The 26,474-nt window shown below is 45.5% G+C and overlaps 1 protein-coding gene across 1 annotated transcript in view; it reads right to left on the bottom strand.

The window, feature by feature from the left end:
• Window positions 1–26,474, bottom strand: part of LOC140460041 (uncharacterized) — a 137,920-nt gene that overhangs the window by 26,806 nt on the left and 84,640 nt on the right. Inside the window, exons 4-6 of the mRNA XM_072554448.1 lie at window positions 25,237–25,684; window positions 14,576–15,948; window positions 8,248–12,782 (exon numbers count right to left, since the gene is read on the bottom strand). The gene's annotated coding sequence lies outside the window, so the exon portion shown is untranslated. The remainder of the gene's footprint in view (window positions 1–8,247; window positions 12,783–14,575; window positions 15,949–25,236; window positions 25,685–26,474) is intronic.

The following is a 26,474-nucleotide window of genomic DNA, read 5'->3' as shown; positions in this document are numbered from 1 at the left end:
TGCACATCCCTGGGCACTATGGGTAATTTGACCTGGCCAATCACACCTTACTTGGACAAAGTTAAAAATCACACAACACCAGGTTATCGTCAAATGGGTTTATTTGGCAGCACTAGCATTTGGAGTGTTGCTCCTTCATCAGGTGGTTGTGGGGTGTAAGATCATAAGACACACAATTTCTGGAAAAGCATTAGAGTGTCCTGGCATTGAAATGATATATTGAACAAACTTGGATCGTTAAGCCTTTCATCTTTTACAATGGATTGCAGACATCATTAATATGTAAATCCCAGAACTTCCTGTAAGGCACCTTCTCAGGATAACTTTAAGGCTTTATAACAAAAGGAGACACCTCAGCTCAAACAATGCATTAAAGGTGTGAGGTCAGAATCTGTCTGTATCCCAGTCTAGAGTCAGACTGGTTCTATTTCCAATGTGGAATTTACAAAATATTCCATGTATTAACTGCCTGCAGATTGTGCATTTTCTGAGGAAAATAGAACACATATGTAAATATCATTCGGCAAACACAAATTCACCCCCATGGACTTGTGCATGTGTGTGCATGAGAGAGAGAAAAAGTCTGTTTCCATGCTGTATATCTCTATGTAAGGGTGAGAGAATTCCTCAAATAAGGCACTGTAGGAATTCTGGGAGAATAGTATTTCTGGTTTACTTCCTATTGAACAATATTAAGCACAAGCACCTACTTATTTCTAATTTTGGTTCACATTTCTTGTTTTATTCCCTATGACTACACTCGGTGTCTGGATGGTTAACAGGCTGGGAGATTTGGGTCTGGATTGACTTATTGTTCCGGAAGGTTTAAAAAAAAAGGGGGTCAAAGCATCAGCAGAAATCCAGGAGGGGTGAGAAATCAGGACCTGAAATCTGAGCTGACACCAGATTACCCTGTGATCAGTGCTTTGATTACCTGTGCTAACTCTCCTTTATCTTGCTTTCCATTTGATCAACTGCTCAATATTGAGGATCCAATCCTTGTCATCCTGGAGCTGCTGTACCTTATCCTGAAGGGTCTGGTTCATGCTGATTAACAGAGCCACACTCAGGGGAATCTAATTGAAACAAACAGAATACTCAGTGGTCTGGACAAGTTGATGTTGGGAAGATATTTCCATTGGAAGGAGAGACTAGCAGCCGAGGGCACAGCCTTAGAGCAAAGGGAAGACCTTTCAGAACGGAGATTAGGAGAAATTTCTTAAGCCAGAGAGTGGTGAACTGATGGAATTCATTGCCACAGAAGTCTGTGGAGGTCAGGTAACTGAGGATATTTAACACTGAGACAGAAACAGTTCTTGAGTATCAAGAGGATAGAGGGTTACAGGGAGAAAACAGGAGAATGGGGCTGAGACACTTCTCAGCCGTGATTGAATGGTATGGGCAGATCCAGTGGGCTGAATGGCTTAATTTCTGCTCTTATGAATAGGAAAGGCTCAGAGATATATAGGCCAAACAAGGTAGGACTAGTTTAGTTTATGAATATAGTCAGCATGAAATCAAGTATCTGTTTCTGTGCTGTACGATTCTGTAACCATTCTTAAAACCATTTTTCTGTTCCCTCATAACCATCCACTTCATTGTTGTTCAAAAATCAGATGAACTCAGCCCTGAATATATTCAATGAACCCCCCACCCCTAACCACAGGAAGGCCCCACCCCACTTCCAAACTCAGTTCCTCTTGCTAATACACCACTTAGTGCACCTGTCTGACAACGGGTATTGACTGGTGTAGAAAGACACTGAAACCTCTTTGTACCTCCACATAACATTCCTGATGAACGGCTAGTGTCCAAAACGTCAACTCTCCTGGTCCTTGGATGCTGTCTGACCCGCTGTTCTTTTCCAAGGCCACACTGGTCAACTCTGATCTCCAGCATCTGCACTCCTCACTTTCTCCATATCCCAACATATCACCATTAAAACAATGCACCTCCTTTCTGCTTTCGTTTTCCCACAGCAAAGGCTATATTATCACATTGCAGTCATGCATTTGTCATGTGTTTGCCAATTGAGACACAGATCTGGACCAACATTTCTAGACAAGTGTGTACTGCAGATGCCGGAGATTAGAGTCGAGAGTGTGGTGCTGGAAAAGCACGCAGGTCAGGCAGCATCCGAGGAGCAGGAAAATTCCTGATGAAGGACTTTTGCCCGAAACGTCGATTTTCCTGCTCCTCGGATGCTGCTTGACCTGGTATGCTTTTCCAGCACCACACTGTCGACCAATATTTCTACACTCTGTCCCCACCCTGAATTCACTCCCTTTCCTTTCAGTTGTTGGAAGTCAACAATTGAACGCCAGAATGAAAAAGAGAGTGCCGTACTCACAGTTGTTGGACGGAGGAAGAAAGTTGCAGTTTGGGGTAAAGCTCAGTCTTTATTCAGAGAGACAGGAGCAGCAGCACGAGCTGCTTCAGAAGCTCAATGTCCAACTTCCGCATTTAGACAATAGCGATGCTCTGATTGGCAGGAGGACAAGATTCCTTCCGGTCCTCCCGAGTTCCCCATTGGTCCATCAAAAGTATGTCATGAGTCGAATGTGCGTACAACCAGGCGCATGCACAGTCTTTTGCTGACACCAGCGGACATGCGCAGTGCTTGCTGACACCGAGCGGCATGCGCATTATGCTCTTCAGAAATGCTTCACGTTCCTGACAGATTTGAAGTCTCCAAATGCCAATCGGAGGGAAAAAAAAGTTGAACCACAATTTCCTTCCCCCCACCCCCCACGGCTCGACATTGTATTCCTTTTGCATTTTGGCTGGCTGCACAAATTTGCATTTCTTTTCCCTCAGTTAGGGGAGCCACAAACTGGAGGGCATCGGTTTAGGTTGAGTGGGGAAAGATGAGGCACCAAAGGATTAGAAAAAACGGGTGACATTTACTTTGCCTCAAAAAATGCCAGAACTAGAGGACATTAGTTTAGGGTGAGTGGGGAAAGGTTTAAAGAGTGGAGGCTGGTACAATTACAACTTTTAAAAGGCATCTGGATGGGTGTACGAATAGGAAGGTTTAAAGGGGTTTGGGCCAAGTGTTGGCAAATAGGAATAGAATAATTTAGGATATCTGGTCGGCACAGACCAAACTGTTTCATTCCATGCTCCATGACTCTATTTCTATATAGAACCAATTTGACAATATTAGAATAGGCAACTCACCCCTTACAGCCTGTCCTCAACTGTGGCCAAACTGCACATATTTCAACACAAGTTTCAGAAAGATGCCTGCAGCTTTTTTAAAAAATAGAACTGAACATGCTTTAATGTTTTTTCTGAATAGCTATTCTCAATGTTAAAGATCAGCCATTTCTCGTGCACCCCCATCTCCCAGGTAGAGTCATCACCATCTGTCTCTCTCTACTTACAAGGGCTTGATACAGCGATCAAAGAGGGATGGAGGCACGAGAAATAACAGGTGGTGGGGAAAGAGAATGGTTGAGGCGGGAGGAGCTGAGGGTGGGTAGCAAGAGAGAGAAAATGGACAGGGGACAGAAAGAGAATGGACAGAGGGCAGTGACACTACAAATCCCACCCTCCCCCAGGACCACAGTAATCATTTCTCAAGATACAAACGGCTAAAGCAGTAGAATCCCTGCAGGTCATTCAGCCCATTTACCTCACACTGACCTTCCAAATAGCATCCCACCAGACCAACCCACTTACCATACAGCCCTGTAGTTCCCCATGGCTTACGCACCTGAAAATGCACATCCCTGGACACTTCAGCACAGCTGATCCACCCTAAACTGCAGATCTTTGGACTGTGGGAGGAACCCACGCAGACACAAGGGGGACAATGTGCCAAAGTCGCCTGAGGCTGGAATCAAACCCAGCACTGTGAGGCAGCAGTACTGACCACTGAGCCACCATGCCACCCAGAGCTTTGATGTTCTGCTTTATCTTTTTAGCTTCTGACTTCTCATGCGCCCTCAGCAGAGGCTCTGCCCTCCTGAGATTTGTGGACCACACCCACTGCAGCCTCCCTTTCCCACTTCTCCTGTCCTGAGCACGTCGGTTCCTAAACCTGGTGCCAGACAGACACCGATGCCATCTGGCCTCCTGCTGCTAACTTCAGAGAAAGACGACAATCACCTGTCAATATTCTGCCCTTACCCCCAGTGTCCCCCCACCACTCAGCCAGTTAGCTCCTCCCCCTGCCTCCCAATCTCAGATCCCCTTTACCTGTGTGATTCACACTCACACCCTTCTGACCCTGTCCAGTGACCTCATCAGAAGGATCTGTCCAGAGGGGAATGACCATCTCCTGGAATAAAGTGTCCGGTTAACTTTCCCCATGACGTGTCTGCAGCCTGGCTTCCAACTCCATCTCTCTGAGCCAAAGGTCTTCCAGCATGTGTTTACACTGAATCACAGCATCCAGGACCTCCCACCTTCTGCAAAGTGAAAGACAAGTCTCACCCTGCCCTCTCCAATGTGTGTGTGTGTAGATTAGATTCGATTCTCTACAGTATGGGAGCACACACACACACACACACACACAAACAAACCTATGCAGTGAATTTGCATTTGCAGATACATTGTGCTTTTTGAGCAAAATACAATCTGCAGGCAGTCAATCTATGTAATATTTTATAAATTCCTACTTTGGAAATAGAACATGTGTGACTCAGGACTGGGATACAGACAGACTTGAACCTCACACCTTTCTTGCTTTGTCTGAGCTGAGATGTCACCTATTTTTACAAAATCTTAAGTCATCGGGAGAATGTGACTTAAAAGTAGTTCTGGGATATACATGTTAATGAACCGAAACCTGCAACCCATTCGAAAAGATGAAAGACTGAATTGCAACTGGACTTGTTCAGGAAATCTTATCAACGGCATGACACTGTAATGTTTTGCGATAAATTCTATGTCTTATGATCCTGCCCAACACCTACCCGATGAAGGAGCAGTGCTCCGAAAGCTAGCACTCCCAAATAAATCTGTTGGGACTCTAACCTGGAGTGGTGTCGATTTTAACTTTCTCCACCTCAGTCCAACACCAGCAACTGCCCATCATTTCGAATGAACACAGCCCCCACCTCCTGGTGCTGCCAGGAAACTTTACAATGCCCATAAAACAACACAGGACCTGCACTCCTGAAATATCTGCAATTTCCAACGATACGAGCTACTCATTCACTGTTCCATCTGATACACGACATTGGAAACTTAGTGCAGGAGGCTGAAAGAAATCAACAGGTTTAAAACAAAAACCATTTGAAGCTCAAAGCCTTCAATGAGAGTCTGAGCCCGGCGGTAAGTTCAGGTAACCCTTTATTGTGACCCAACTTTGTTACAGCTTCAGATTCCCCCCCAGCAAAAAGGGAATGGGAGGGGCCCAATGTGGGAGAGAAAGGGGGCGGGGGGCACAGAGGGGGGGCATGGGTGCAGTGTGGAGTCAACCATAGGCCAGACAGGGTAAAGGATGCAGCTGGGACGACTGAGTGAATCCTTTCCCACAACGGCAGTTTCCTTCCCGAAAAATGGCGTGAGTGAATCAGATGGGGTTTTCTCACCCCAACACCACCCCCCACCCCCCACCCCCACAACTCCCCCTCAAAATTGGGTTCATTGTTAGACTTGGAACTCCAGATTACTGACTGAATTCCAATTTCACCATCTGCCACGGCAGGATTCGAACCCGGGAGGCCCCAGAACTGGGTTAATACGCCAGTCAATAATGGCACTCAGCCGTCACTCCTTCAATGCCCCTGCTATTGTACGTGAACTTGCTGGTGCCTCTGCAGGTGGGAGGAGCAGGTGAACACCTTACTGCACCCGGGACAACTGAAGGGCCTGTCCCCTATGTGGACCTGCTGGTGTTTCTGAAGTGCGATGGCCTGGGTAAAACACTTCCCGCACTCGGGACAACTAAAGGGCCTCTCCCCCGTGTGGATCCGCTGGTGGGTCTGGAGGTTGGAGGCCCGGGCAAAGCCCTTCCCACACTCGGGGCACCTGAAGGGCCTCTCCCCGGTGTGGGACCGCTGGTGTCTCAGCCGGGCAGAGGCCTGGGTAAAGCACTTCCCGCATTCACAGCAGCTGAAGGGCCTTTCCCCCGTGTGGACCCGCTGGTGGGTCTGCAGGGTGGAGGAATCGCTGAAGCCTTTACCGCACTCTGGGCAGCTGAAGGGCCGCTCCCCTGTGTGGAGCCGCTGGTGGATCAGCAGGGCAGAGGCCTGGGTAAAGGCCTTCCTGCATTCGGAGCAGCTGAAGGGCCTCTCCCCTGTGTGGACCCGCCGATGGGTCAGCAGGTGAGAGGAATCACTGAAGGCCTTCCCGCACTCGGGGCAGGAGAGTGGCCTCTCCCCCTTGTGGATTCGCTGGTGCCTCAGCAGGGCAAAGGAATTGCTGAAGACCTTCCCACACTCGGGGCAGCTGAAAGGCCTCTCCCCCGTGTGGACCCGCCGGTGGGTCAGCAGGGCGGATGCCTGTGTAAAGCCCTTCCTGCACTCGGGGCAGCTGAAGGGCCTCTCACCGGTGTGACTGCGCCGATGAGTCTCCAGAGCAGACGGGGCACAGAAGCCTTTCCCACAGTCGCCACACTTCCACGGTTTCTTCACGGGACGGGATTCCTCGGGTTTCTCCATGGCCGAAGCTTCAGCCGCACACAAACGTGGGTATAGCCCCACCCTGCTGTGAATTCCTTTTTCCAGGCTGTATAACTGTTTGAGGCTCCACAATCACTGCGCTGCAACGTAGGGTCTCTCATCCAGTCCCACTGATTCTGAAAATGTACTCGAGCAGGAAGCAAACGCTTTGCTCCTTCTCACAGAATCACAGTCAAAAATCGTTGCAGTCCCGATGTCACAGTGTCACTGTCAGACATTGATGTGAAAGTGAGGACTGCAGATGCTGGAGGGTCAAGACTTCAAAAGTGTGACGCTGGAAAAGCACTGTAGGTCAGGGACCATCCGAGTAGCAGAAGAGTCAATGCTTCGGGCATAAGGCCTTCATCTGTCGATTTTGAAATTTCCATCTTCAGATACTCTGTAAAAAGAGATTACAAAAGTCATTACACTCAGTGCAGGGTAACAACTCTGAACAAGCAATTCTACTTTCTGAAGAATATACTTTTCTTTTCTTATTCCACAAAATTGAAAGCACCATCCCACTCTCTCCCCCTCTGTTCTCACTCCACTCTAATTCTCCTCAAGGTGCTGATTCAGGATCTTACAAATGCAACCAACAGAGTCATAGAGATGTACAGCATGGAAACAGACCTGAACCCAGGGAAAAGACTTTGTCTATTTATGCTATACATGCCCCTCATAAATTTGCAACCTCTATAAGGTTACCCCTCAGGCTCCAACGCTCCAGGGAAAACAGCTCCAGTCTGTTCAGCCTCTCCCTATAGCTCAAATCCTCCAACCCTGGCGACATCCTTGTAAATCGTTTCTGAACCCTTTCAAGTTTCACAACATCTTTTCGTTGGAAGGAGACCAGAATTGCATGCAGTATTCCAACAGTGGCCTAACCAATGTTCTGTACAGCCACAACATGACCTCCCAAGAGTACAAAAATAACATGAAAGAAGTCTTCGATAAGCATTTGGTACTTAAAGTTTGACAAGGCACTGATGAAATGCATCCAACAATCTTGAAGGAAGGGACAACAGAAATTGTGGAAGCCGTAATTTATCAGTCTTCCATGGACTTGGAGGAGGTGCCAGAAGACTAGAGAACTGCAAACATTGCAGCCTGGTTTAAGAAAGGCTGTAAAGCAAATCTCAGCAATTATAGAGTCAGAGAGATGTTTTGCTATCCTATCTTTCCCATAAAGGCTGACAGAACAGGCTGTGAGCAGGAGTCTGCTGGGCACCACCTTCATTAATCAAAAGAGAAAGAGCTATTGATTCAGCACCTCAGTAAATCTTGAGACAGTCTTGACTCCTATGCACATGTTGGGATACATGTAAGGAGATGTTTATAGTTTGCTTCTGTACTTAGAATTCATAAATTGAAGCCAGTGTACATTTTTAAAATATTCAAGATTAAAAGTACAGAGGAGATCAATATTATACAACAATCCAACAACCCCGCCCCAAGACAACATGCGCCTGACCCTCACAAAGATGGCGGCCGGTTGCCCGGACAACCCGAGAGCTCCTTCGCCGGTGAAGTAAACACTGGGGCCTGTGGGGCTTCTATTGGAGGCCTCAGGCCTCCCCCTAGGAGTTTATAAACTCCCCAGTCTCCCTCCTCCCGCGGTTCCCAATCCTACCCTGTCTCACTGTCTCCTCTCCCCGGGGGCAGGAGCCAGGTCTTGGCGCTCGGGCCTGGCGACCTCCCCGGGATGTTTCTGAAACCTGGTCCTGTTCTGAAGGAGGATCACCGGGACCCGAAACCCGTCCTCACATTTCTCCCGACACGAGCTGCCGGACCTGCTCAGCTTTTCCAGCGGCTCCTGTTCTTGTTCCTTCAGCCGCCGGCGCCATTCCTCTCCCACACTCAGTAACACTGTCTTTGTCCGGCCGCGGGACCTACACTGCACATGCGCCAACACACAGGGGGCGTGGTCCAAACAATGTCATCACCAACTGAGGGGGCGTGATTGGGGAGCCCTCCAACCAATAGGGGACAATGGGGGTTGGTTTTCCCCGCCCCCAGCCCCTGAAAGGTGGGTTTCATTTAAATGTGAATGTGGTTTTCTTTTTAATTTTCAGCCTGTTCAGGAATGTTACTCCAGACCTTTGGAAGGCTGAAACATTGGGAAACTTCCAGACACAAACAAAGGGGTTTTCAAAAATGAATAGAAATAGGGAAGGTAAATTACAAAAGAAGCCGAGTATAAAATATCAAAAGCTTCTATTGTTGTGCCAAAGGGAACAGAGTCGCTAAAGTAAATGTTGGTTCCTTGGAAGGTGAAACAGGTGAGTTAATAAGGGGAACACTGAAATGACAGAGCTGCTAAATCAATACTTTTCCTCAGTTTTCACGTTGGAGGACAGCAGTACCATTCGGATTGGAACGAGCAAGTCAAAGTCACATCAACGTCGATAGGTACATTATTAGGATTGAGGGCAAACAACTCCCCTAGTCCTGATGGCCTACATCCGAGGGTACTCAAGGAAGTGGCAGTGGAGATTGTGGATTCATTAGTTACAATGTTCTAAAATTCCCTGGACATGAGAAAGATTCATTGAGTTTATTTAATACAGAGATAGATAGGTTCTTGATTGACAAGGTGATCAAAGGTTATGGGGAGAAAGCAGGAGAATGGAGTTGAGAAACGTTTTAGCCATGATTGAATGGCTTAGTTTCTGCTCCTATATCTTAGGATCCTATGGTTCCAGTGGATTGGAAAAATGCTAATGTAATGCCTGTATTCAGAAAGGGAGGCAGGTAATATGTGGGAAATTGCAGACCAGTTAGTTTAACATCTGTTGTTGGGAAGGTGTTAGAGTCAATTATCAAGGAAGCAATATCAGGACGTTTGAGAAGTCAGCATGGTTTTATGATGGGCAAATCAGATTTGACTAAGTTCTTCATCAATGTAACAAGTGGATAATGGTGATCCTGTAGATGTAATATATCTGGCGTTTCAGAAGGCATTTGCTAAAGTGCCACTCAAAGCGTTAATTCACAAGGTTAGATCATATGCAATATGGGCTGATTTATCAGCTTGGATAGGTGACTGGCTGATGGGCAGAAGACAGACAGTCCAAATTGATGGCTCTTTTTTCTGGATGGCAAGACGTGGCAAGTCAGGTGCCACAGGGTTGGGTCCTTGGACCCCAGCTATTTACAATCTACATTAGTGACTTGGATACACATATAAAAGGCTCATTTGCCAAATTTGTGGATGACACATAAATAGGCGTGATGGTAAATTGCAATGAGGATATATGAACCTTTCAAATGGATCTAGATAGGTTAGGAGAGTGGGACAAAATGTGGCAGACGGAGTTTAATGTGGATAAGTGTGAGGTCATGCATTTTGGTCAAAATAAACAGCAAAGCAACCTATTATCTAATAGAGGGTTTGGGATGATCTGGTGCAGAGAGATCTGGATATCCTCATTAGTGAGTCACAGAAAACTAGCATGCAGGTACAGTAGATAATAAAGAAAGTGAATGCAGCATTCGCTTTTATCGCTAAAGGAATAGAACATAAAGGGAAGGAAGTGTTGCTGCAACCAAACATAGCATTGCTGAAACTGCACCTGGAGGATTGGGACCAGTTTTAAACTCAGTTCCCCTTATATGATTATGGTAGGAGATTTAACTTTCCAACCATAGACCAGTACTGCCATAGGTTTAAGGGCTTAGATGGAGAGGAATTTGTTGAGCGTGTTCAAGAAAGATTTCTGATTTAGTATGTGGATATACCTATGGAGAAGGTGCAAAACTTGACCTACTCTTGGGAAATAAGGCAGGACAGCTGACTGAGGTGTCAGTGGGGGTGCACTTTGGGGCCAGCGACCATAATTCTATGAATTTTAAAATAGTGATGGAAAAGGATAGACCAGATCTAAAAGTTGAAATTCCAAATTGGAGAATGTCTCATTTTGACAGTAATAGGCAAGAACTTTCAAAAGCTGTTTGGGGGCAGATATTTGCAGGTAAAGAGACGGCTGGAAAATGGGAAGCCTTCAGAAATGAGATAATGAGAGTCCAGAGGCAGTATATTCCTGTTAGGGTGAAAGGAATGTCTGGTAGGTGTAGGGAATGTTGGATGACTGGAGAAATTGAGTGTTTGGTAAAGAAAAAGAAGGAAGCATGTGTCAAGTATAGACAGGATAGATTGAGTGAATCCTTAGAGTATAAATGTAGTAGGAGTATACTTAAAAGGAAAATCAGGAGGGGAAAAAACTGGACATGAGATAACTTTGGCAAATTGGGTTAAAGAGAATCCTAAGGGTTTTTACAAATACATTAAGGACAAACGAGTCACTAGGGAGAGAATAGGGCTCAAAGATGAGCAAGGCAACCAATGTGTGGAATTACAGGAGATGGGGGAGATACTAAACGAGTATTTTGCATCAATGTTTACTCTGGAGAAGGACATGAAAAATATAGAATGTAGGGAAATAGATTATAACATCTTTAAAAATGTCCATATTACAGAGGAGGTGGTGCTGGATGTCTTGAAACACGAAGGTGGATAAATCTCCAGGACCTGATCAGGTGTACCAGAGAACTCTGTGGGAGGCTACGGGAAGTGATTATTGGGCCCCTTGCTGAGATATTTGTATCATTGATAGTCACAGGAGAGGTGCCGGAAAACTGGAGGTTGGTCAACGTGGTACCACTATTTAAGAAAGTGATAATGAAAAGCCAGGGAACCTGATATCGGTGGTGGGCAGGTTGTTGGAGTGAAACCTGAGACACAGGATTTACACATATTTGGAAAGGCAAGGACTGATTAGGGAGAGTCACCATAGCTTTGTGTGTGAGAAATCATGTCTCACAAACTTGATTGAGTGATTTGAAGAAGTAACAAAGAAGATGGATGAGGGCAGAGCAATGGACATGATCTGTGTGGACTTCAGTAAGATGTTCGACAAGGTCCCTCATGGGAGACTGGTGAGCAAGGTTAGATTTTATGGAATACAGAGAGAACTTGCCATTTGGATACAGAACTGGCTCAAAGGTAGAAGGTGGTGGTGGAGGGTTGTTTTTCAGACTGGAGGCTTATGACCAGTGGAGTGCCACAAGAATCGGTGCTAGGTCCACGACTTTCTGTATTTTTTATGCAAATGACTTGGATGTGAACATAGGATGTATAGTTAGGTTTGCTGATGACACCAAAATTGGAGGTGTAGTGAACAACGAGGAAGGTTACGACAGATTACAATGGGATCTTGATCAGATGTACCAATGGGCTGAATAGTGGCAGATGGAGTTTAATTTAGATGAATGCGAGGTGCTTCATTTTGGAAAAACAAATCAGAGCAGCACATCCACACTTAATGGTAAGGTTCTATGGAGTGTTGTTGAACAAAGAAACCGTGGAGTGCAGTTTCACAATTCCTTGAAAGTGGAGTTGCAGGTAGATAGGATAGTGAAGGAGGTGTTTGGTATACTTTCCTTTATTGGTCAGAGTATGGAGTATAGGATTTGAGAGGTCATGTTGTGGCTGTACAAGAGTATGTTTAGGCCACTTTTGGAATAAGTGTACAATTCCAGCATCCTTCCACTTGGAAGGATGTTGTGAAACTTGAAAGGGTTAAGAAAAGATTTACAAGGATGTTGCCAGGGTTGGAGGATTTGAGCGATAGGGAGAAGTTGACGAGGCTGAGGCTGTTCTCCCTGGAGTGGAGGTGGCTGAGGAGTGACCTGAGAGGTTTATTAAATCATGGATAGGGCGAATAGCCAAGGTCTTTTCCCCCCAAGATGGAGGAATCCAAAACTAGAAGGTATAAATTTAAGATGAGAAGGGGAAAGATTTAAAAAGGAACTAAGGGGGCAACGTTTTCTCGCAGAAGGTTGAGCGTGTATGGAATGAGCAGCCAGAGGTAGTGGTGGAGGGGGGTACAATTACAACATTTAAAAGGTGTCTAGATGAATAGTTCGGATTTAGAGGAATATGGAGCAAATGCTGTAACTTGGGACTGGGCCAGATTGGAACATCTGGTCGGCATGGATGAGTTGAACTGAAGTGTCTGTTTCTGTGCAGTGTGACTCTATAAGTCTATAATTGCTATGACCGAAACTAGAACTTTTTACTGAATCTTCCTGCTGGACTTTTTTAGTGCACCCAGTTTGTCGATTTCTGGTGGGTAAAATTGGCATATGTCCGGTATCCTGGAAATTCTGAAAAATAAAAAGAAATAATTCTTCCTGTGAATGGTACAATCCACACCCCCTGATGTGAATGGTACAATCCTCCCCTTTCCTTTACCTCCTCCACACCCTCCACCTTCGAATGATGCAATCGTCCCCCTCTGTATGGTATAATCCTTTACTCCCCCACAACGGTTAAGGGTACAACCTCCCAAGTCTCAATGGTACGATCCTTTCCACACCACCCCAAATGAATGGTCCAATCCTCCCCCCTGAGAATCCTGAGCTGGGATTCCCCAATCCCTTTCTGTTTCACATTTCCGAAGCCTTTTCCATTTTGAAAACAGTCTCTGTTTCTGGTCTTCCCACCAAAGTGCATAACCTCAGACTTTACCACATTGTATTCCATCTGCCCCTTCTCTGACCATTCTCCTGGCATGTCCAAGCATTCTCAGCATGGACCCCTTTGGAACTCCAAAGACCCCTTTATGCCAACACTCTGCCTTCTGCCAGTCAGCCAATCCTCTATCCGTGCCAGTACCTTGCTCCTACACCAGGGACTCTTATCTTTCTTAGCAGCCTCCTGCACGGCACCTTGTCAAAGGCCTTCTGGAAATCCAAATCGCTCACGTCCCCGAGCTCTCCCTTTGTCTAACTTACTCATTACCTGCTCAAAGAATCCTAATAGATTTGTCAGACATGACCTCCTGTTGTCAAAGCCATGCAGACTCGGTCCTGTTTTAACATGCACCTCCACATACTTCCCACTCTCAGCCTTCATAAAACCTGTTAAGTTTACCCATTTTTACCATAAATACGTTGTTCTGCTCTTTAAAATGAATTCAAGTTTAAAGATTTCATATTATGTATGTACACTACCTTTGCCCCTCATAATATTTTATCCTTCTGAAGAAGACTTTCAAAAGAGATTAGCACAAGTTATGAATCTGACTGTGACTGCATCAAGTAAAGGAGTTAGTAAGAATGAGAAAGGAGTGGCGAAATATCTAAACCTACCCATGCAACGGTCAAGAAGGCACAACAACACCTTTTCTTCCTCAAGATGCTCAACAAATTCGGCATGTCCATAATGACACTCACCAACATTTAGAGATGCACCACAGAAAGCATTGAATCTGGGTGCATTACGCCCTGCTACGGCAACCGCTCTGCCCAGGACCGGAAGAAACTACAGAAGGTTGTGTGCACAGCACAGTTCATCACGGAAGACAACCTCCCACCCATGAAATCCATCTACACTTCTCGTTGTCGTGGAAAGGCTACCAACCTCAAGGACCCCTCCCACCCCAGGAATGATCTCCTGCACCATCTTCTGCCAGGCAGAAGATACAGAAGCTTGAACACATGTACCAACAGGTTCAAGAATAGCTTCTTCCCTGCTATTATTAGACTGCTGAATGGAGCTCTCCAATGTGAAATCTAATGTTGCTTCTGCGCACCTCCTGTGCAGCTGTAACTCTGTATGCCTCACTCTGTCTAAGCACGGTATGACCTGCATGTCCTTGTTTGCTCGGATCTGACTGTACTGCTGATAAAACAAAACTTTTGATTCTACTTAGGTATATAGCACAGTACAGGCCCTTTGGCACTCGATGCAGTACCGGCCCTTTATCCTACTCTAAGATCAGACTGACCTACATACCATTTATTGTACTAACTTTCGTGTACCTATCCAAGAGTCCATTACATGTCCCTAATGTATCTGACTCTACAACCACTGTTGACAGTGTATTTCACACAGCCACCACTATCTGAGTAGAGAACCTACTCTGACATCTCCCCTGAAACCTTCCTCCAATTACCTTAAAACAATGCTGAGTGTGGGCTACTGGAAAACCATAGATCCATGGAAAACCATCTTCTGGATTAGTGGTGCTGGAAGAGCATAGCAGTTCAGGCAGCATCCAAGTAGCTTTGAAATCGACGTTTCGGGAAAAAGCCCTTCATCAGGAATAAAGGCAGTGAGCCTGAAGCGTGGAGAGATAAGGTAGAGGAGGGTGAGGGTGGGGAGAAAGTAGCATAGAGTACAGTGGGTGAGTGGGGGAGGGGATGAAGGTGATAGGTCAAGGAGGAGAGGGTGGAGTGGATAGGTGGAAAAGGAGATAGGCAGATAGGACAAGTCCGGACCAGTCATGGGGACAGTTACTGAGCTGGAAGTTTAGAACTAGGGTGAGGTGGGGGAAGGGGAAATGAGGAAACTGTCGAAGTCCACATTGATGCCCTGGGGTTGAAGTGTTCCAAGGCAGAAGATGAAGCATTCTTCCTCCAGGCGTCTGGTGGTGAGGGAGCGGCGGTACAGCCTGTCCTGAGCTGTAGCCTAACTACACATATTCCAGTGCAATTTTCAGAAAGATTTCAGCAGCTCTTTTAAAAAAATTGAAATGCGTTTAGACTTCAATGATGTTTCTGAATACATCATTTTAGCTATTCTCAATTTTAAAGATAAGAGTTGAGTGAAGACAGCCCACACCTCCCAGTGCTGCCAGTAACCTTTACAATGTTGATGAAACGATGCAGTACCTGTACTCCTTAAAAATTTACAATTTCTAATGATACTAGCTACTCATTCACTGCTCCATCTGATACACGATATTAGAAACTTAGGTCAGGGGCTGGAAGAAATGAGCAGCTTTAAAACAAAAAACCATCTGGAGCTCAAAGCTTTCAATGAGAGTCTGAGCCTCTCCCCGGTGTGGATGCGCCAATGAATCTCCAGGTCAGACGGAGTACGGAAGCCTTTCCCACAGTTACCACACTTCCACGGTTTCTCCATGTCCAAAGCTTCAACCACAAGCAAATGCGTGTCCTGCCCCTCCCTGCTGTGAATTCCTCTTTCCAGGCCGTATAACAGTTTCAGGCTCCACACTCAGTGCACAGTCGGGTCTCTCATCCAGTCCCACTGATAATGAAAATGTACTGAAATAGGAACCAAAAAGCTTTGCTCCTTCTCACAGAATTGTAATAAAAAATCGTGGCTGTCCCAATCGATTGAGTGACTGTCAGATATTGACGTGAAAGTGAGGACCGCAGACGCGGGAGAGTCAGTGTTGAAAAGTGCGGCGCTGGAAAAGCACAGCAGGTCAGGCAGCATCCAAGGAGCAGGAGAGTCAACATTTCGGGCATAAGGCTTTCATCTGTTCATTTTGAAACTTCTGTCTTCGGATCTTCAAATACTCTGGAAAAAGAGATTACAAAAGTCAACACTGTCAGTGCAGGGTAGAAATTCAGAACAAGCTATTCTACTTTCTGTGGAGCATTCTTTTCTTTTGTTATTCCACAAAATTGAAAGCAACATCCTTCTCTCTTTCTTTCTCTCTCTCTCCCCTCCCCGTTCTCACTCCGCTCTAAGTAATTCTCCTGCAGTGCTGATTCAAGATCAGAACAGCAAAAACGTCAAGACTTATATATTGGATAACTCCACCTGAAAGTTAACATCTTTCACAACATTGGGATACTGCTGAGAGTGAGCAGGTCTGATTTTGGGAAGCAAAATTAAAATGTGTCAATTCAGGATGAATCGGGAATGCGTCTTGAGGAATAACCAGACACATCAAGGTATTAACACAGACACTAGAGAGAAACTGAACAGAAGAGACGTGGCAAACGTTAGTAGAAAGCCAGAGTCATTAGGATATACCGCACAGTAACAGACCTTTTGGTCCAATTCGTCTACGCTGACCAGATATTGTAAATCAATTTAGTCCTATTTGCCAGCACTTGGCCCATATCCCTTGGCCAATCCACCCTACCTTGCACATCCCTGGACACTATGTGTAAGTTAGCACGGCTAACCCACACAAACCTGCACCTACTTGGGCACGATGGGTACTATAACATGGCCAATCCACCCTCACCTGCACATCCCTGGGCACTATGCATCATTTAGCATGATCAATCCACCCTAACCTGGGCACAGTTAAAAATCACACAAACGCGGGTTATAGTCCAACAGGTTTATTTGGAAGAACAATCGTTCGGAGCACTGCTCCTTCATCAGGTGGTTGTGGAGAATAAGACCATAAGGCACAGAATTTATGGAAAGACATTTGTGGCCTGCCACTGAAATGATATATTGAACAAATCTGGATTGTTAAGTCTTTCATCTTTTAGAATGGATTGCAGGTATCATTAATATGTAAATCCCAGAACTTCCTGTAAGGCCCCCTCTCAAGATAACATAAGGCTTTACCACAAAAGGTGGCATCTCAGCTCAGACAATGCATTAAAGGTATGAGGTCAGAGTTTGCCTGTATCTCACTCTTGACTCAGACTGTTTCTATTTCCAAAGCAGGAATTTATAAAATATTATCTGGATTGACTGCCTGCATGAACTGCCGAGTCTCATCCACCAGCTGAAATGACTGGATAGGGAGGGCTTGATCCCCACAGTGCAATGAATTCCCACTTTCCACCAAAATCCCAAATGTCCACACTCACTCAGTTGCTCTCTCATAAATCAAATATTTCATTGTAACTTCTTCTGCTCCCAGCCTCCAGTCTTCACAACCACACTTCTGCTTTCACCGAAGATAATTAGTCATACAGCACGGAAACAGACCCTTTGGTCAAACTCGTCTGTGCCAAAGAGATATCCGAAATTAATCTAGTCCCATTTGCCAGCATGTGGATCTTATGGTTCTAAACCATTCCTATTCATGTACCCAACCAGATGCATTTTAAATATAATTGTACCAGCCCCACCACTTCCTCTGGCAGCTCATTCCATACATCCACAACCCTCTGCGTGAAAAAGTTGCCCCTCAGGGCCCTTTTAAATCATTCCCCTCTCACCTCAAACATATGCCCTCTAGTTTTGGACTCTCCTACCTTGGGGAAAAGACCTTGGATATTCACCCTATCCATGCCCGTTACAAACCTCTATAAGGCTGCCCCTCAGCCTCCGATGCTCCAGGGAAAATATCCTGGATCTACTCAGCCTTTCCCTGTAGTTCAAACCCTCCAAGTCTAGCAACATCCTCGCAAATCTTTTCCGACCCCTCTCAAAGTTTCACAAGTTATTTCCGAAAGCAGGGAGACCAGAACTATTCCAAAAGTTGCCTTACCAAGTTACAGCCACAACATGATCTCCCAATGCCGATACACAATGCTCTGACCAATAACGGAAAGCATACCAAACACATTCTTCACTATCCTGTCTATCTGCGACTCCACTTTCAAGGAGGTATGAACCTGGACTCAAAGGTCTCTTTGTTCTGCAACACTCCCCTTCAATGTACCAGTCCTGCCTGCATTGCTTGACCAAAATGCAAAACCTCACATTTCTCTAAATTAAACTCCATCTGCCACTCCTTGGCCCATTGGTCCATCCGATCAATTCTAATTTATAGTGAATTCTAATTCCTCTCTTATTCTCTAGAAGCTGAAAATCTCCATCCCACACACTCTCTCTCCCTTCTCACTTTGTAGAACCTAATCCCTGCTGTCCTCATCCTGAAGGGTCTGGTTCATGCTGTTTAACAGGCCCACACTCAGGGGAGATCTAATTGAAACATACAGAATACTGAACGGCCTGGACAGAGTGGATGTTGGGAAGATGTTTCCATTGGGAGGAGAGACTAGGGCTCGAGGCACAGTCTTAGAGTAAAGGGAAGACCCTTTACATTGGAGATAAGGAGAAACATCTTCAGCCAGAGAGTAATGAATCTATGGAATTAACTGCCACAGAAGGCTGTGGAGGCCAGGTCACTGAAGATATTTAAGACTGACATAGATAGGTTCTTGAGTATCAAGTGGATCGAGGGTTATGGGGAGGAAGCAGGAGAACGCAGATAAGAAACTTAATAGCCACGATTGAATGGTATGAGCAAACCCAATGGGCTGAATGGCCTAATTGCTGCTCCTAGATCTGATGGTCTCGCTGTCCTGGACACAAACTGCATGAATCCAAGTAAGATTCAGTTAATCCATTTTTTAAGGTTAGAATCAGTCTAACCATTGTGGTACAGACAGCCTCACACTGGGAAACTCACACCTTCAATAGGTTATCTGGGACAATATGACACCAATTGGGAATGTAACTTTTAGAAAAGGTTTTGCTATTTACATATGAAAGAACTGAAACCAACATGGTTATTCTCAAAGAGGAGAGACTTAATAATAACCCAGGTCTTTTTCAATATATAATTTCAGTTACATCCCACTGTAAACTTTTGCTATAGATTCAGTGTCATACAATCTTATTCTTCACAACCACCTGATGAAGGAGCAGCAGTCTGAAAGCTAGTGCTTCCAAATAAACCTGTTGGATCATAACCCTGTGTTTTTGATTTTTAACTTTGGGCACAGACCGTGAGAATTGGGAGCAGGAGTTGGCCATTTGATCTTTGGAACCTGAACCAGCATTGAACAGACCATAACTGGATATGAATCTTCCTACATCTCGGTGGATAGGCTGAGACTTTCTTCACTGGAGCACAGGAGATTGAGAACTGACCTTATAGAGGTTTGTAAAATCATGAGAAGTATATATGAGGTGAATGGCAGGTGTCATTTCCCTCAGTTGGGGGTTTCAGGATTAGGCAGCAAATTTTGAAAGGAGAGAGGAGAAAGGTTTTGAAAAGACTTGAGGCAGCTTTTTAAAAAAAAATACAGTAGTTCATGTGTGGAATGAATGTCCAGAGGAAGTGATGTTACTTTCAAAAGACATTTGGTTAATTACATGAATAGGAAAGGTTCAGAGGGATATGGGCCAAACACTGGCAGGTCGGACTAGATTAGTTTGTGAATATATTCAACGTGGACTAGTTGGACTGAATGGTCTGTTTCTTTGCTGTATGACACTAACTGTTCTGTACTTGTCTTCAAAACATTTTCTTGCTTTTCCACATAAACATCCACTTTATTGTTGCTCAAAACTCAGATGAACTCAGCCTTGAATATATTCAATGACCCCTAACTGCAGGAAGACATCCACAATTCCGAACACAATTCCTTTTGTTAATATACCACTTGCTTTGCTGATTGCTTGCTGCACCTGTCTGACACTGGCAGTGACTGGTGCAGAAAGACACTGAGCTCCCTTTCTACATCCACATATTCCCTATTCCCTTTTGCCCGAAACATCGACTGTCCTGCCCCTCAGATGCTGTCTGACCTGCTGTGCTTTTCCAGCACCACACCTACTGACTCTAATCACCATTATCTGCAGATCTCACTTTCTCCACCTCTCAGTATATCACCATTTAAATAATACACTTCCTTTCTGCTCTTTTTCACAACTTCACATTGTTGTACTCTTTTTCTCATGTTTCCAACTGTGGTCTTCTCGACATTGGGGAGACTGAGCATACACTTGGGAACCGTTTGCTGAGCGTCGCAGGCAGGTCCACAGTCACTACCCACTTTAATTCCCCTTCCCACTCCCTTTCTGAAAAGACTATCTTAGGCCTTCTCCATTGCCACAATGAACCAAACAGCAAATTGGAGGAACAACACCTCATCTTCCGCCTGGGCAGCGTAGAGCCCAGCGGACTCAACGTTAAGTTCTCCAGTCTCAAATAACCTCACTTCCCATCTCTTTCCCACCATTCCCCCCCCCCCCCCCCCCCAACGACTCCCTTCTCAGCCCCTCCCCCTCATTTCCACTCCTCCTTGTCACTAACCAGATTTATTTCTCCCATTCACCAACCAGGTCAGACCTTTCACCTATCCCCACTTCACCACCCTGCCCCCAGGACACCCTTTATCTGCACACATCCCCAATCCTGAAGAAGGGTTACACCTGAAACGTCGACTTCTCCACCTCCTGATGCTACCTGGCTTCTTCTGTCCTTCCAGCCTCCTGCCTGTCTATTTTGCCAATTGCGACACAGACGTGGAGCAACGTTTCCAAGTGTCTGTCCCCACCCCGATTCACTCCCTTTCCTTTCAGTTGCTGCAAGTCAACAACTGAACCCCAGAATGAAAAAAAAATGGAAAAGGTGGTGAGAAAAGAGAGTGCCGTACTCACAGATGTTGGACAGAGGAAGAAGATTGCAGTCTGGGGTGAAGCTCAATCTTCATTCAGAGAAACAGGAGCAGCAACATCTTCAGAAACTCATTGTCCAACTTCCGCATTCAGACAATGGGGTGTCTCTGATTAGCAGGAGGACTAGACTCCTTCCGGTCCTCCAGTACTCCCTATTGGTCAATCAAAAGAAGATCGCGCGCCTTTTTGTGCGGACTGCGATGAGCATGCCCAGTATTTTGCTGACACCCAGCGAGCATGCGCACGGCATTGCTGACACCGTCAAACATGCGCTGTACACTCTATCAGGATGCTGGTGTTACTGACAGATTTTAAGTGTCCAAATGCCAATAGGAAAAAAAGGGGTAGAGCCACAATATTTTTTCTCCGTGGTTCGACATTTGATTGGTTTTGCATTTTGTCTCGCTGCTCAACTTTTATATGTCTTCTCCCCTTGTTGAGAGAGTCTCCCCGTGAGCTGACTTTGGGTAGCGCTTTAACCAGTTACACAGACTGAAGAAACATTGCACTATTCGCAGGAGGGAGTGACTGTACACGTTTCCTGAGTGTGATCCCAGTTTCAATTGTTCATCGGAAACACAGAACCAAAAGGATACCAGAACTGCGGAGAATTTGGGGAAATGTGGGGACTGAGGGAAGGGATTCCATTCCCTGGGGGCTCTGGAGGTTCATCAGCTCAGTCGCAGTGCGGACAGGCCGTTCTTCAAAAAATTATTACAACATTATTTCCCATTGACAAAAACACATTCACGCTGCCTGATTACCTTGAACTTATACAAGTGCTCTGTCATAATATCTTTAATAATAGCTTTGAACATTTTCCCCATTACATATGTTAAGTTAAATGGTCTCCCTTTTTGAAGAAAGGATTTGTCCAAGCTAAAAAAAAAACACCCTTGAAACTAATGAGGTTTGGAAAATTAAAACCAATACATTAACTATTACGGGGAGAAATGCGGGGAAGTGGAGTTGAAATGCCTATTAGCCATGATTGAATGGCGGAGTGGACTCGATAGGCCTTACTTCCACTCCTATGTCTTATGGTCTTATTTCACGCCCTAATTTCTCTTTAAGAGTCGAGGATGAATTCCTTCAAATACCCGGGACTTATCAGCTCGGAGTTCCAACAGTTTACTCAATACTAGTTCCCTGGTGATTGTAATTTTCTTCAGTTCCTCCCTCCCTTTCAATTCCTGATTTACAGCTCGTTCTAAGGTGTTACTTGTATCCTCTCAAGTGAAGTCAGATTCAAATTCTTTTCAATTCATCTGCCATCTCTTTATCCTCTGTTACTAAATCCCCAGACGCATTTTCTGCAGAACCAACACTTATTTTGTTAACTATTTTTAAGAAAAGCTGACAAAACTTTCCACCATTTTTTAAGCTAACTTTCTAACCCTAAATTGCCGTGCGACTGCCTGCATTATTTCTGATAATTTGCCATAGCTCTCAACTCTAGCATCAACTTGTCTGCGTATTCTATTGAACTGACCTTGATTAAGTGTTGCAAAACACACAAGGGCAAATCTTTCCTCTCCAGAAAGTCTTAGTACTTAACACGATAAAATTCACTTTGAAATATTGTTCATCCAAATTTTACCAAGCACATACTACAGATTCAACATCCCACAATGACACCCAGTTTTGTTATGATCTTTAATTCTGAAGAGAAATTTGAATACCCAGTGATTAACTGGAAGAACTCTTCATTAAGATTTCACATTTTTAAACAAATAAAAATTACCCATTAACTGGTGTAACTTAGCAGAATGGGATGTATGGCCTTAAATTGTAAATCTAGTTTTCTTTAAATCCCTGCAAGAGTTCCCACGAATCTTTACAAGAGTCTTGATAGTTCATTCACTTGCTGGGAATAGTCCAAGGGATGCAACATCTCTTGAGGATTCACTTAAATCCTTCTCAGGATTCCAAGTATTCCTGGTAATTGTATGTGGGAAAAGATCTGCCACCCTGGCAACCCACAATAGGCCCACAAAAGCAAAATTGGCCAAACTGTACCAAAACACCCAGAATGCCTTAGCAGGGACCAAGCAGGCTGACAAGTGAAACTAGACAACACTTGCAGACAAGGGAATACCTGTACACCTCAAGTACCCACTAACAATGACAGAATACCACAGCTATCCCAAAGCCCTGAGGGCAGCTTCACAACCCAGCAATACCAAAGCCACACAAAAGGACAGGTCAGACAGAGAGGCACCAGCAAGAGCATTGCTCCCAGGACAGGACAATGGAAGCACCTCACCATTTCAGAGGAGACATTAGCACATACGCAAACAGACACACACGCTCTCATGCACACACACAGGTCTATGGGGTGAATTTGCATTTGCAGATACATTCAATTTTGATCCAAAAGCACACAACCTGCAGGCAGTTGATACATGTAATATTTGTAAATTCCTACTTTGGAAATAGAACCAGTCTGATTCAAGATTGGGATACAGACTCAAACCTCACACATTTCATTGTTGTCTGAACTGAGATGAAACCTATTTATATAAAACCTTAAGTCATCTCGAGAATCTGACTTCAAAGGCTTTCTGGGATTTACACATTAATGAACTAAAACTTGCAACCTATTCTCAAAGACAAAAGACTTCACAACAATCTAGGTTTGTTGAATATATCTGATCAGTTGCACTATACTGTGATCTTTTGCTATAAATTCTGTCTTATGATCCTGCTCCACAGCTTCCTGATGAAGGAGCAGCGCTCCGAAAGCTAGTGGTTCCAAATAAACCACGATAACCTGATGTGTGATTTTTGAACTTGATCCAACCCAGTCCATCTCTGGCTCCTCCATATTATTTCGAGTGAAGGCAGCCCCCACCTCCCGGTGCTGCCAGGAAACTTTACAATGCTGAGGAAATGATGCAGGACCTGCACTCATGACAAATTTACAATTTCTAACGATACTAGCTACTCATTCACTGCTCCATCTGATACATGACATTGGAAACTTAGTGCAGGAAGCTGAAAGAAATGAGCAGCTTTAAAACAAAAACCTCTTGGAGCTCAAAGCTTTCAATGAAAGTCTGAGCCCAGCGGTAAGTTCAGGTAACCTTTATCAAGACCCAACTTTATTACAGCTTCAGATCCCCCCAGCAAAAAGGCGTAGAAAAAGTAGCTTTTTAAAAAAAAACAGCTCAAGGTCAAAGAGTACACAGTCCCCCCACCCCCAACTTTCTTTACTATTAATCAGCACCAAGTTATCCCTTTGGAATTGGATCCTTGGTACAGCCTTAACCCGTAGGAAGTATTGCCTCACTCAGCAATTTCAACCCAGACCCTGTATCCAAGTAAGTTTCTCCCTGTTCATTTCCGCAGGTGGGGGAGTCAACCACACTGCTGTGGGTCTGGAGTCACATGTAGGCCAGCCCGGGTAAAGGATGGGACGACTGAATGAACCCTTTCCCACACGGCAGTTTCCTTTCCTAAAAAGGACATGAGTGAATCAGATGGGGGTTCTCATGCCCCCGCCCCCAAAAATGGTTTCATTGTTAGATTCCGAACTCCAGACTTCTGACCGAATTCCAATTCCGCCATCTGCCACGATGGGATTCAAACCCAGGGGTCTAGTCAATAATGGGACTCTGCCATTGCTCCTTCAATCCCCCTGTCATGGCATGTGAACTTGCTGGTGCCTCTGCAGGTGGGAAGAGCGGGTGAATCCCTTCCCACACTGAGAGCAGGTGAATGGCCACTCCCCAGTGTGGACCCGCTGGTGGGCCAGCAGGGTGGAGGCCTGTGTAAAGCCCTTCCCACACTCAGGGCAGCTGAAGGGTCTCTCCCCTGTGTGGACCCGCTGGTGCTTCAGTCTGTCGGACGAATTGCTGAAGGCTTTCCCGCACTCGGGGCAGGTGAAGGGCCTCTCCCTGGTGTGGACCCGCCGGTGGGTCAGCAAGGTGGAGGCGTGGGTAAAGCCCTTCCCACACTCGGGGCAGCTGAAGGGCTTCTCCCCCGTGTGGACCCGCTGGTGCTTTAGCCTGTCGGAGGAATTGCTGAAGGCTTTCCCGCACTTGGGGCAGCTGAAGGGCCTCTCCCCCGTGTGGACCCGCTGGTGCCTCAGCCGGGCGGAGGAATTGCTAAATACCTTCCCACACTCAGGGCAGCTGAAGGGCCTCTCCCCAGTGTGTACCCGCTGATGCCTCAGCAGGGCTGAGGAATTGCTGAAGGCCTTCCCGCACTTGGTGCAAAGGAACGGCCTTTCTCCGGTGTGGACCTGCTGGTGGGTCAGCAGACTGGAGGCCTGGGTAAAGCCCTTCCCGCATTTGGGACAGCTGAAGGGTCTCTCCCCTGTGTGGACCTGTTGGTGCTTCAGCAGGTCAGAGGAATTGCTGAAGGCCTTACCGCACTCTGTGCAAGGGAACGGCCTCTCCCCGGTGTGAGTGCGCCGATGAGTCTCCAGGGCAGACGGGAAATGGAAACTTTTCCCACAGTCACCACACTTACATGGTTTCTCTACGGGGCAGGATCCCTCAGGTTTCTCCATGGCCAAAACTTCAGCTGCGCACAAACATGTGTAGAGCCCCTCCTTGCCTTGAATTCCTCTTTCCAGGTCATATAACTATTTCTGGCTCCACACTCAGTGCACTGCAACCATACGGTCTCTCATCCAGTCCCACTGATTCTGAAAACATATAGAAGCAGGAACCAAAAAGCTTTGCTCCTTCTCACAGAATCACAGTCGAAAATTGTTGTGTTCCCAATGGATTGAGTGACTGTCAGACATTGACATCAAAGTGAGGACTGCAGACACTGGACATTCAGTGTTGAAAAGTGCGGTGCTGGAAAAGCACAGCAGGTCAGGCAGCATCCGAAGAGCAGGAGAGTCGATGTTTCAAGCATAAGGCCTTCATCTGTTGATTTTGAAACTTCTGTCTTCAGATCTTCAAATACTCTTTAAAAAAATTACAAAAGTCATCACTGTCAGTCCAGGGTAGAAATTCAGAACAAGCAACTCTACTTTCTGCAGAACATTCTTTTCTTTTGTTATTCCACAAAATTGAAAGCATCATCCCACTCTCACTCTCCCTCTCACTCCCCCCTCTGTTCTCACTCCACTCTAATTCTCCTGAAGGTGCTGATTCAGGATCTTACAGGGGCAGAAAAGCAAAAATGTCAAGACTGACATCTCTCTGAATTTTGGATAGCTCCACCTGAAAGTTAGTTTCTTTCCCAACACTGGAATACTGCTGAGAGTGAGCAGATCTGATTTTGGGAAGCAAAAACCGTCAATTCAGGGTGAACCTGCAATGCAGCTTCTTGACGAACAATGAGACATGAAATGGTTAACGTCCCCAGGAAGGGGGAGAAAACGAGACATCAAGGTATTGACACCGACACCAGAGAGAAAGTGAACATGCCGACCAGATATCCAGAATCAATCTAGGCCTATTTGCCAGCACTTGGCCTATACTCCTATAACCCCTTCCTATTCATATACCCATCCAGATGCCTTTTAAATGTTGTGATTGTACCAGCCCCCACCACTTCCTCTAGCAGCTTGTTCCTTACACACACTGCCCTCTGAATGAAAAAGTTGCCCCTTATGTCCCTTTTAAACCTTCCCTTCCCCACCCCACCCTTAACCTATTACCCTTACATTCTGGAGTATCCCATCTCAAGGAAAAGACCTTGACTATTTACCCTATCCATGCCTCTCATGATTTTATCAACTTCAGCCTCCA

This window comes from Chiloscyllium punctatum, chromosome 36 (assembly GCF_047496795.1).
Source record: "Chiloscyllium punctatum isolate Juve2018m chromosome 36, sChiPun1.3, whole genome shotgun sequence".
NCBI lineage: Eukaryota > Metazoa > Chordata > Chondrichthyes > Orectolobiformes > Hemiscylliidae > Chiloscyllium > Chiloscyllium punctatum.
Note: the sequence above shows the minus strand (reverse complement) of the source record. Positions and strands in the feature narration are given on the sequence as shown.